We start from the raw sequence: 11239 nt of genomic DNA on the forward strand, positions 1-11239 counted from the left end.
TTAGTTAATGATCTTAGCAAGAAAAAGAAAGCCTTGTCTATACCCAAATTTGCACTAGTTTAGTTCAGGTTGGCCCAGTTATCAATTTAATTAAGTCTATGCAGCCTCTTTATGTGGAAGAATTGATTTACTTAATCTGAACTCTTTAGCTTTGGTTAAAATACATCTGTACAAGGGCATGACTTTATAGCCAATGGAGATGGAGGTGGATATATGTAAGGTAGGTCTGGACAGACCAAATCCAGAATTCCTATCAACCAGCTAGTGCACATGGGCAGGGCAATGCCACATTAGTATCATTATATGCCACAATTAAGATTTTCTAATGTCTGTGTACTATATCATGAAGCAGTGTAGACATGCCCTGTCAAATCTAGCAATCAGTTTGGGGACCAAGGCCCTTCCCCAAGTCATTCAGTCAGGGCACAAAGCAACATGATTGGAAAGAAGCAACCTCTAATTCTTCTGTCTTTAGGTGGTCAACTTGGAGCAAACCATGGGGGTGATCCCAGCCCCTAATGGTGATCACCTGGTAAAAACAGTGTCAGCTGTCGGGCTTGCCCTCATATGACCACCCATACCAGACAGATGGTGCCAGCATGCACCTGAGCTCAGCCTTCTCCTGAGGTGGCTTCTGAGATTGCCCAAGGCAGCCTGGGGAGCCCCTTTCTCAGCTGTGCTGACTATAGACAGTACTCGGCTCACCCTGAAATCTCTACCCCCTCTGAACTCAGCTGACTGCAGGCAGCAAGGCCAAGCCTTCAATTTCTTCTGAGTGCCATGAGTGCCATCCAAGAGTTTACTGCCTCCCAGTTGCTCACTGTATCTGCTTAAAAACTCCAGAAGAGTGAAGGACAGATGTGACCTTCTGTTTCCAGCTCTCTCATATAGGAAGTTATGTGATGGTAAGACAAGGAATTTTGGTGTTTGGGAACCACTAATGCTGGTCCCAGGAGGTGCTGTGACTGGCACCTGAAGAATAGCAGAAGAGCCAGATGGAATAAAGAGCAGCAAATAGTCAGTTGTGGATTGTGGATCTTGCTGCTGTGTATTTGTCTCCTGCCACTGTGGTTTACAGCCCCTGAGAAGCTCGTTGCTGAAGACCCAAGGATCTGCCTACCCTGTGTCTGGGGTGGCTGGTTGAACCACTCTCCTCCACAGGATGATCATGTCATTGCACCTGCTGAAGGTCTGCAAGTACAAAGTGTGTTCTCAAAGGCAGATAAAAACATTTTGCTTCGTTTGAAAGACTGGACTGAGGCTGCAGGAAATACTCTTTGTATTGCAACAGTCCTGTTGAGGGGAAGGAGGATTTAAGGGAGGTGGTGGGCACTTGGATCATTTGTCTTGGTCTGATGAGAGGAAGATGACCCTTGGTATATTGCATAGAATTGTAATTTAGGTTGGAAAAGACCTTGATTGTGTGAAGGGCAGAGAGATGTGGTTAGGCCAAGAGCTGTGCTAGGCCTCTTCCCTGGGACTCAGGCAATGCAAGAGGGCAGTCTGTGGCGACTTTCAGGATGTGGAGAGGCCAGGGTGTGAATGGGGGAATGGTGGAGGTAAGGGTGAATATGTAAGTGTAAGGCTTGTGTTGCAAATATGGCTTCTGTCCCAGGTTGCCTTCATCGGCACTCTGCAGTTGTGCAGACCAGTCAGCCAGAATGGCATCTGGAAATGGGGCTGCTCTGTGTGGATGATGTGTCCTGATGACCCATGACAAGGGGAAGAGACAAGGAGTAAGACAGCAGACTGGTGATATGTTTGGTGCCTGTATGAAGGTCATTCCAAGCTGAACTTCCTTGGCCTCTGTGCTTGTGTGTGCTGGGAGCATGCATTGATTAGTTGTGGGCATTCTGGCTGCTTATTAATGGCAGGAGTGCCTGGGATAATGCTCTTGGTTGATGAGGGAAGAGAAGAGGAAGGACATGAGTAGATCTGAGCTTTGCCTGGATGGAAGAGCTGCTGAGAGACAAAATGGTGGCAGGCCCATCAGCTTTGGAGTGGATCTGCAGTGGGTTGCTGTGATCTGCCATAGCTGGTTGCTTGGAGCAATTTTGTTGCTTGGCAACCCTGTTGTCACCATTCAGATGCAATATCCGAGGAGGGGCACTTTGGAGAACTCTCACTGGGAGGAGAAGGGGGAGGCAGGGGGCGAGAGTAGGTACAATAACCATGGGGACAGGGAGCTGATGAGCATCTTGATGCTATATGGGGATGTGGGCAGAGCAGGTGATGAGAAGGCTGGGCACCCTGTCTTGATACTGACCAGGGTTTTGAGGAGATATATGGGGCATGAGGGTATGGGGACCCTGGAACATGCCTCCCCGTGACTTTGTGAAGGCATGCTGGTAAACAATGGGGCTATCCATGCAGCCAGCATGGTCTTTCTCAGAAATTCGGGCTCAAAGACCCTGTAAAGCATACTTCTATGCTTCTGCAGAAATTGACTGAGAACGGGAAAGCAATGGGACAAATTGCCCAGAGAGGCTGTGCAGTCTCCATCCTTGGATATTTTCAAGACTCATCTGATTAAAGCCTTGAGCAACCTGTTCTGATCTCACAACTGACCTTGTTTTGAGCAAGAGGTTGGACTAGAGCCTCCTGAGGTCCATCTCAGCCTGAATTATTCTGTGATCCCATGACTGCCCGATGGTAAGGAGTGGCTGCTGTTACTTTGTCACTGTGCTGTAGGATGCCCGCAGAACCAAGCACTTCGGGTCAATACATCACCTCTGCAGTTCCCAACCCTTGCAGCCATCAACAGAAGCTTGAAAACAAAAATGGCACACCAATGACAGTCAGATTTGCAGTTAATAGTGAAATCAGTTGTGAAACCAGTTGTTCCTGTTCACCTCCTCAAAGGAGACTATACTCCTTTCATTGCAGCATACCGAGGTACCAAGCAGTTCTGAACTCTGTCAGAGTTCAAAAGAAAAAGCAGACTTTTAAGGAGACAGTCCTTTCTGATGAAAACTTTGAAACTGGTCTTTTGAGCAGTAACTCCAGGGGACATTTATCATCTGTCCAAATGCAAGATACTTGTTATCATACAGCCTGAGGCCCACCATTATGACCCGAGATTGTGTGATTAGTTAGTTCTATTCAGCAAGCTACTGGTAGCTGCACAGAAGAATAATGCAGATCTTGGTGACATTTAGAGGGGATGGGGCTGTCACCAGCCTGGTATTGCTCCTCTGTGTCCCAAGAAGTTAACCAATATCAGTGGTCTCACCATGCTGTTTCCATTAAGTAAAGAAACTGTACAACTCTTTTTTTTTTTTTTTTTTTTTGTGAGCTGGTTTATTTACAGCTAGTGTACCTAAAGACTTGTTTCATGATTACTGTAGAAGCAGATGATCATGACCAGTTTCCCTGCTCATTGCCTTACCAGTCAGGAGATACTTAAGTTAGCTTTATGTCAGCATCGTGTTCAAGTGCATCAGTGCCTCTCAGGTAAGCTGTCCTTTCAGATCACTGGGTTTTAAAGCTGTGGTATCATGCTAGCCTGGCTCCAGCTTCTGGTGACCAGAATGGTCCACTTGGGTCTAGTGCCCTCTACCACACATGGTCATTTTAGATGGGGATTCCTGCAGTCACTAGCACAGTCCTCCTCACTCTTTCCTTGAAGATTTACATGTTTGGAATAATGGTAGTTGAAGCCAAACTTTCTCTGCAGCAGTTACGGTCCCAGAGTCTCTCTTTAGTATGCTTAGAGAGGAAAAATACTCAGTTTGCATTTTTGGGGGATAAAGGTTGAGGGAGATAGTGGTAATCACCTGAGGAGCAGAGACTGGCTTGAACTCAACTGTTAACTTTACATTGCATGGATGCCTGCACCCAGGCCTTGTATAGCCTCCATCATCTTATCCTATTTCATGTTTTTTGTTAGGGATCCTATGGTGTGGGCTGCTGGCTTTTCTTCTGGTGGAGACCTGGATCAGGACCAAGGCCTTTTCCAGAATCATATTCTGGGACCCAATATATGTGAATGAAGAGGAAAAACAATTCTGGCCCCATTATTTTTTGGGAAGCTATTTAGATTTTTTTTTGCCCAGCTGCAATTGACTGACTGATTCCTGCCTCCCTGCTGGAGAGCATCAGTTGTGGGAGATGGGGACCAACACTCAGTGGGTCCATGCTGTTGCACATCCAATACTGTCAGCATACAGCCTTTAAGGCCAAGCGTGCCACACACCTCAGACTGTCAGCATACAGCCTTTAAAGCCAAGGGTGGAGAAGGACAGCTATCAGCTTCTGTCAATGGGTAGCAGCCTAGTTTGAGGCACTGAGATTGTCACAGGAGAGGTAGGCACTGGCATGGTGTACACTTGTTATCCCATCATGATATGCCTCATGTCACAGCACACCTTGTAGTGACCCGGAAGGAGTACTAACAGTTTTAGTCAAAACAACTTCTCCAGCTGATGGACCTGTGGCTCTACAAACTGTCGACCTGAGGTGATGGCTCATCAAATGAATAAAAAGGCTTCCTATGCCTTTATAGGATAGGAGCTGATGGACGGGTGAATGGGATGTTTGACCCACCATGTGTGCATTAATGCAGGCAATACTGGGTATGTGTTGGATGCCCACATCTTCAGAAGTTCTCTTTGTCGTGGCCAGGTCAGGCTTTTTTCTGCCTGTGAACAAGAACTTTTTTAGCACACCTGTACTCCAAATGATGTACCTTATTCTTGCATCTCCTTCTGGACATGGCTGGCCATCACGGACATTGCACTAGGCCTTCAGGTCCTGCTGACTTTTCAAAATGTGCATTTTTAGTCAGTTACCTGTAACAGTATCCCAAGGTTTGCTGACATTTCTGTAGCCTGTTCTGGATAACACAGGAAAGCAAGGCCAACAAGAAGCCATTTCATCAACACTGGATTTGCTGAATTCAAATCTACCTTTGCTCAGCCCAACAGAGCCACCAAGCATTGGGTGACTTCTGGTAGGTAAAGGTCCCTTTTGATATTATATACATCTGTGGCAGAATGGAAGTGAATATAATTCACAGTTATAATTAACCAGTCATAGAATCATAGAATATTCTGAGTTGGAAGGAACCCACAAGGATATCTGAAGTCCAACTCTTGGCCCTGCACAGCGCAGCCCCAAGAATCCCATAATGTTCCTGAGTGCATAGTTCAAATGCTTCATGAACTCTGGCAGGCTGGTGCTGTGACCACTTTCCTGGAAAGCCTGTTCCAGGGCCCAAGCATCCTCTGGGTGAAAAACCTTTTCCTAATATCCAAGCTAAACATCCCCTGACATAAAGTCATAGCTCTGCCAAATACTGACCTCTTCATTACCCTGTCCTAGCATCTCTCTTCTCTCTGCATCTCTTGAGGTGCCACAGGGAACAATATAGCTGAGAGACAGACCCTCTCTAATGTTTCTGAAGACAAAAATATCTGGGGAAAGTGGCATTAGTGATATCCTTTTTCCCTGTGCGTTTACGTCATTAGGTTGTGGGCTGTCCCTTGTGTTATCTGTGCCACTGAGACAGTGTCCTCTGTCCTCTACAGAGGCTGTGCTACAACAACAAAGCTGTTAGTTGGCAAAGGCAAGAAGATGGGGGCCTCAGGAAGTTGAGTCACGCAAGAGACACCAACCAGTTTATGGGAAAAAATGTACAATTCCTTCAGGTAGCATGAAAATACACGGCCATCCTTGGCCTAGAATAGGGACATGACTAAGAAGGACAAAACAGCCTGCAGGTTCGCTTGTTGTGGGCACGAGAAAGCCTGCTAGCACATCAAGCCCAGAGTACTGACTCCTGACTGACATAGGGGCTGAAGAAAAGTCCAGCTGCTCTTTTTGCCACGGCAACAAACCACAGCTCCACAGGAGTTTTATGTACTTGCATTTAAAGGGCACAACAAAGGACAAATGGCCTTGTTGTAAACTCAAACAACACAACAGCATAAATACAGGGGAATAGCATGAAAAGAGCACAGAATATAGTCACAGATTTCCCCCTTCTCAGGCAAACCTATTTACAAGGGCCAGAAGAAGCCAAGATTTTCACTGTGAGCTGCTTTAAGCTGTCCTTCCAAATAAATGTTGCCTTGCTGTAATGCCCAGCCTCTGTCCTTGGACTGGGAAAGTTGCCAGAGTGTGGCCAAAGCTCTAGGTGGACATTTTCTAAAGACGGTGAGGGGAGAGGGACAGAACAACGTGTGCTTTTCGGAATTCAGTGCTTGGTAAGGATGAGGAAAAGGCACACGCCATGCACAGGAGTGGTTCATATTTTCCATTTTCCCACTGCCAAGGCATAGGAACGCAATCAGCACTTGGATCCTGGAAGTAACATGATGAGGAGACGATACACTTGCAGGCTTGCTGGAGGATGGAGGCTGGTCAGCTGAAGACATCCCTGGCTCTGAGTTCATAATCACTGTGAAGATGAAAGATAGCCCATATTTTAGTAAGGCCTGGTCTTGGGATCAGGTTTACAGCTGATGTATGGGGAAAAAAAAAAATCAGAGCATTAGATATTCTGTGGACAGTGCATGCCATCAAGATACTGAGGTCTGAGTTTGGGTCAGACCTAACGTGAGAGCAAAAATGGGCTGCTGGGCTTTAAAGATAAATGTTGATCCATGACAATTTGATGGTAGATTAAAAGATGCAGCTGAATTGTATCAGAGGTATTTTACTTATTGCCTTTTCCTAGATGTCTACGTAAAGGAGAAAAGAAGGTGGCAGTTTTCTTTAGAATATAGAGGAATCTGACAGAAATCTTAATGCTTCTTCCAGCTAGAGGGCTGAATTATTGAGTCAGCTGGCTCACTTGGAAACAGCTCAAGCAAAAGAAATCTGTCTCCATCTGCATAAAGTAATTTGCCAAGGGTAGATCTCTTTTTTCCAGGAAGGTGTGGTGGTGATGGGGCAGCATGATAACTTCAGTTGCTGGAGGTAGATATTCTTTCCCAGCTCTGTGAATATTCAGGTTTAGCACATGCTTTCCCATCCTTTCAATTAATGAGACTACTACATAAACTGGCAGAGGAGCAGGTGACCCTGATTCTGCCAGCTCTCAACTGACCACGGACACAGTGGTTTTCAGAGCTACTTTTGAGCTCATTAACATCTCTCTTCTGTTCGCCCCCGGGTAAGGAGCTGTCTTTGGGGACCACAGCTGCATGCTAACTGAGCTAATTTTTCACTTTAAAGTGTATCTACAGAAAACATTTGTCTTAAATTAGATGGTCAATGCAAATCTACAATAAATGGTGGATTGAACACCTAACGCAAACCCTATGGGAACATCTCCAGCTCACCAGCTCTTGGCTTGCTGGTGAAATCATTCTTACTCCTCTTTCAAGGAATGCTTTCAGATCCATATTTCTGCATTAGAAAAGTGGTCTGCTTTTCTAACGTCATACTACTCCTTTCTCAGAATCCTTGTCAGTACAAATAATATTTTCCTTCTCTACCATTTCTACCCCTGCACCCATTTGGTGAGTTATTTGCAATACCATCTGCTTCACCTGAAGGTGAACGAGAGGAACAGAGAGAGACTCAGTGCTTTTATCAACCCTGAACTTTCCTGAACAGGAGCAGGGTCTTTTGGGATGTCGTGATCTACGGGGATTTTCAGAATGCTGCGCCAGCAGGGAGCCCAAGCTGGTGACACTAACCAATGCCTCCTCACTGCCTTAATGTGAATCCATTTACTGAATATACCCACTCCATATGTACATCTGTGTAATAAATGGTATCAAAAGTTCTGACAGAGCTTGCAGGTGAAGGAGGACATGGGAGGTGGGTGGGATTTCATCTTTGCTTTCCGTACATCATTTCCCTGTGTTAAGAACTGAAAGGAATTCATGGAGAAAAGACGAACCATGTGTTCAGGAGGAAAAAGGTAATGATGCTTTGCTGACAGTAATTTTAGGTCATAAGGTGTTTAAACAAAAAATACATTCTTTGGGAGAAAACTAAATATTTGTGTACACTGCTGCTGCCAACTTTTGCCTTAGAGGTGACAACTATTTTTAAGAATGAAGGATTTATTTTTTACCCGCAGTAACTTAATGTTCCGAGTGAGTTTATAATAGCGTTGATTAAGTGGTAGCATTTAGTTTGAGTGAAATATCAGCCCTGATGTCTGTACTCTTCTTTGCTCCAGACACTTGTATCATTCTTGGAGCCATTTAACTTTACTTATTCCTTTCACAGGAGGCAGTTCATGTTGTACCAATGGCCCATTGAACAAGCATTAAGGATTTGAAGCTGCATAAGTGAAGCTGAGGTATTCTGGGTAGCCTGAAGAAATCTGTGGAACAGCAAGTGAAAAGCTGGATATGTCCCATTGCTTTGTCTAGACACCATTAAAATGGAGTAAGGCTTTGTCTGCTACTTAACTAGCATGCAGGCCTTCTGTGTAAGAAAAATTAATGTGCTTATTTATGATAGCACCAATACCGTAGTACTTTGACCCAACTATAACACTCAAAGCAAAGAAGTGGCAATGTTATTAACTTTTTTATTATCTACAAGAAAGCAAGATAAAAGGCGAAAACCAGGAAGCTTAAGCGACTGAATCTTATTGCCCTGCATTTTTGTAGTGGATAGTTTCCCTTTTAATAGTGGGAGCTGGAAAGCTAAGTTTCTTGGAATGCAACTAGCTGAGCTTTTGCCTTTATATAGATATTGTAGAGTGGATCCCTGAAGGTGTTTGCAGCAGCTCTCAGTAGCATGAACAGTAAACTAGATAATTGGTGTGTTGGTTCTCATCCAATAATAATTTATTTCCTGGGAGCAACTTCAAAGCTTAATCCTAGAATTAAATCCCCTATTCCTCCTTGGGATTTTAATTTAGTTTTGAATGCTCTGATGGATCCTCTGCTAGAATATTGAAGATGGCTTTCAGACATAAGGGCGATTTTTCTGGCTGCTGTATGCCCTGTACAGAGAATAGGTGAATGGAGGCACTTTCCTGAAGAAGCTCTTTTTTAGCGTTTCCTCATGATAAGTTGGCAAAAGCTACACCTTATCTCTTACTGAAAGTGGTTTTCCAGTTTCCTTTAAACCATGAAGGCAATCTGCCTAATCCATTTTGCAGCTCCTCCAGTGAAGAGAAGAAAGAGTGTCATCGCTTGAATCTAGAGAGAACCAATAATGACTTTCATCAAGCAGAAAGTTCATTTTAGAAAAAAACCCCAGATAATCTGTTTGTCTTGTTAGAGTTGGAATAGGGTGGAGATGATTGCCGGGAGGGCTACGATTTCCCATTCATTCAAGTGTGTCAGGAAACCATATCTTGTTAAGACCAGTGAGATGGGACAAAATCTCCAGCCACTGGAATGATCTTTGCACCCCAGAGGTGGACGAAAAAGGCATCTTACTCAGAGTGGTGCAAGGCAGTGCTTCAACCTTTCCTTTCCACTTTGAAATGGCATGGTAAAAGGGATGGCATATATTGCTAATGTTTGTACCGTGCTTTGATGATACACAGTACAGCATATGATGATGTGGTGCCTTTTGACGGATAGGTTCTTCAGTCTGGGTGTGATATAGGTAGAAGAGCCATATATCATCTTAAAAAAGTGACTGTCAGTTTGAAATCTTGTCTGTGCTTTTGCAGTTCAAAAATAACACATTTCCATTTGAAAGAACGAACTCCACAGTTTCTTAGTTTAATGTGCATGTATTTCATATATAAATGGCCATCCAGGAAAACCAATTTCAGTGAGCCTGACATTCCATACTCAAAAGAATAAAACAAGTCTATAAAGACACAGTGAAAGCTATTTCTCCTTTAATCTACTTCACACTGTTTTTGATTCTGCATGACAAAAAACCAGTCTGTTAGTTGTTAGGATTTCTGGGGACAGACTGACCATGGCAGAGACAGTAGGGGATGCTGCAATTTTTGTGATGTAAAATGATGAGAGCTCAGCTAAATCTCCTGGTATGACAGCTGAGAGAACATGTGTAACACTTCAAAGCAACTGCAACAGTGTTCACAATTTTCTTCTGCTGGGCTGTTGGCAGGATGATGTGAGTGTCCTCTGAGCAGCAAATGAAAAAATCGGTCTCCTTGTGCCCAGGTGTCTTTGCAAGAGACTGACCAGAACATACCCCCACCCAGTGGCTTCTGGCTCAGTCCTGCTCTTGTGTCTCTTGGTCCTGAGTCACATGCAGAAGAAAAGAAAAAAGGTTTCATGCCAAAATTTAGCTGCATCCTTCAGGCAGGTGGTCATGCCACTGTCAGGTTCGTATGCTTGTTTCTCCATTTGCTTTGCCTTTAATCAGCTGATAAAATTTCTTCATGCTGTCCTTTATGCATCATGACATGGCATCCTTGTTTGTGGACCTGTGTGGCCAGTGTTATTGGTGATCTTCCAAAACTGACATAGGCCTAGTACTTGAACACCAGGACTTCCCACAGTGTCTCAGACAGTGGGAAGATCTGGGACATGTGCATAGAAGTATTTGGCTACTTTATAGTCAGATTGGCTGAGTGGAGCAGGGCACAGAGCACCGTATAAAAGCAGCTGGACTCTTGGTGACCGTGCTCTGTAGCCAATGTGCAAACATCCAAAGGAACACTATAATGAAAAACCTTTTTTTGTGTGAATTATCCAGAACAATTGATCCATTTCATTGATTATAAGAAATTGCTTTTCACAGACATGGCTTTTCTTATACTAATGCACATGTGTGTGTGTTTGAGCAGAGGACCTATGAATTGCCAGACTTTGCCCTTAGCCAAAGACCCCATTTATCTAGGGACATACTGCACTGGAACTGGGCTATGATTTTATGAAGTCAGCAGGGCATTTACTAAGGGTTAGAGATACTGTAGGGCCTTTGGTCCCTGTCAGTGCTGGCAGATGCTGTTCTGTGATGGCAGAATGGCTCTGCTGCTCCACATCCTCCCCAACACTGTCACTGCCATATCCAGCTCTGGTTGCTTTTGATATAAGAACTTTCATCCACATTCTTTTATCTTAGGCAGGACAAGAATAATATAGCCCTTAATTTATAGTAAACATGGACCCATTTAAAATAAATCCCTCAATTTGTCTTACAAATAACATTTAAGAGCTTTTGAATTGAAGAGATGTTTGAAAAACCATTTCCTATCAGAGATGCTATTTGTTTCATTTTATGCAGTTCATTCATCTTAGTTGATTGGAGAAAAAAATAAAAGCCAACTCCAGCTAGTGAGAGTAAACCCTGTCATAGCACTATGCTGCTGGAGATTTTGCAACATTTTTAATTT

General features: G+C 44.1%; 1 long non-coding RNA gene across 1 annotated transcript; it reads left to right on the forward strand.

Annotated features, from left to right (window-relative positions):
- Positions 1-3298: 3298 nt before the first annotated feature.
- On the forward strand, positions 3299-4005 carry LOC113959600. The gene is made up of 2 exons (XR_003531873.1): positions 3299-3453; positions 3890-4005. It is a non-coding gene; the product is annotated as an uncharacterized LOC113959600 (long non-coding RNA).
- The last annotated feature ends 7234 nt before the right edge of the window (positions 4006-11239 follow it).

Source organism: Corapipo altera, unplaced genomic scaffold (assembly GCF_003945725.1).
Source record: "Corapipo altera isolate COAL_440 unplaced genomic scaffold, ASM394572v1 1, whole genome shotgun sequence".
Lineage (NCBI taxonomy): Eukaryota > Metazoa > Chordata > Aves > Passeriformes > Pipridae > Corapipo > Corapipo altera.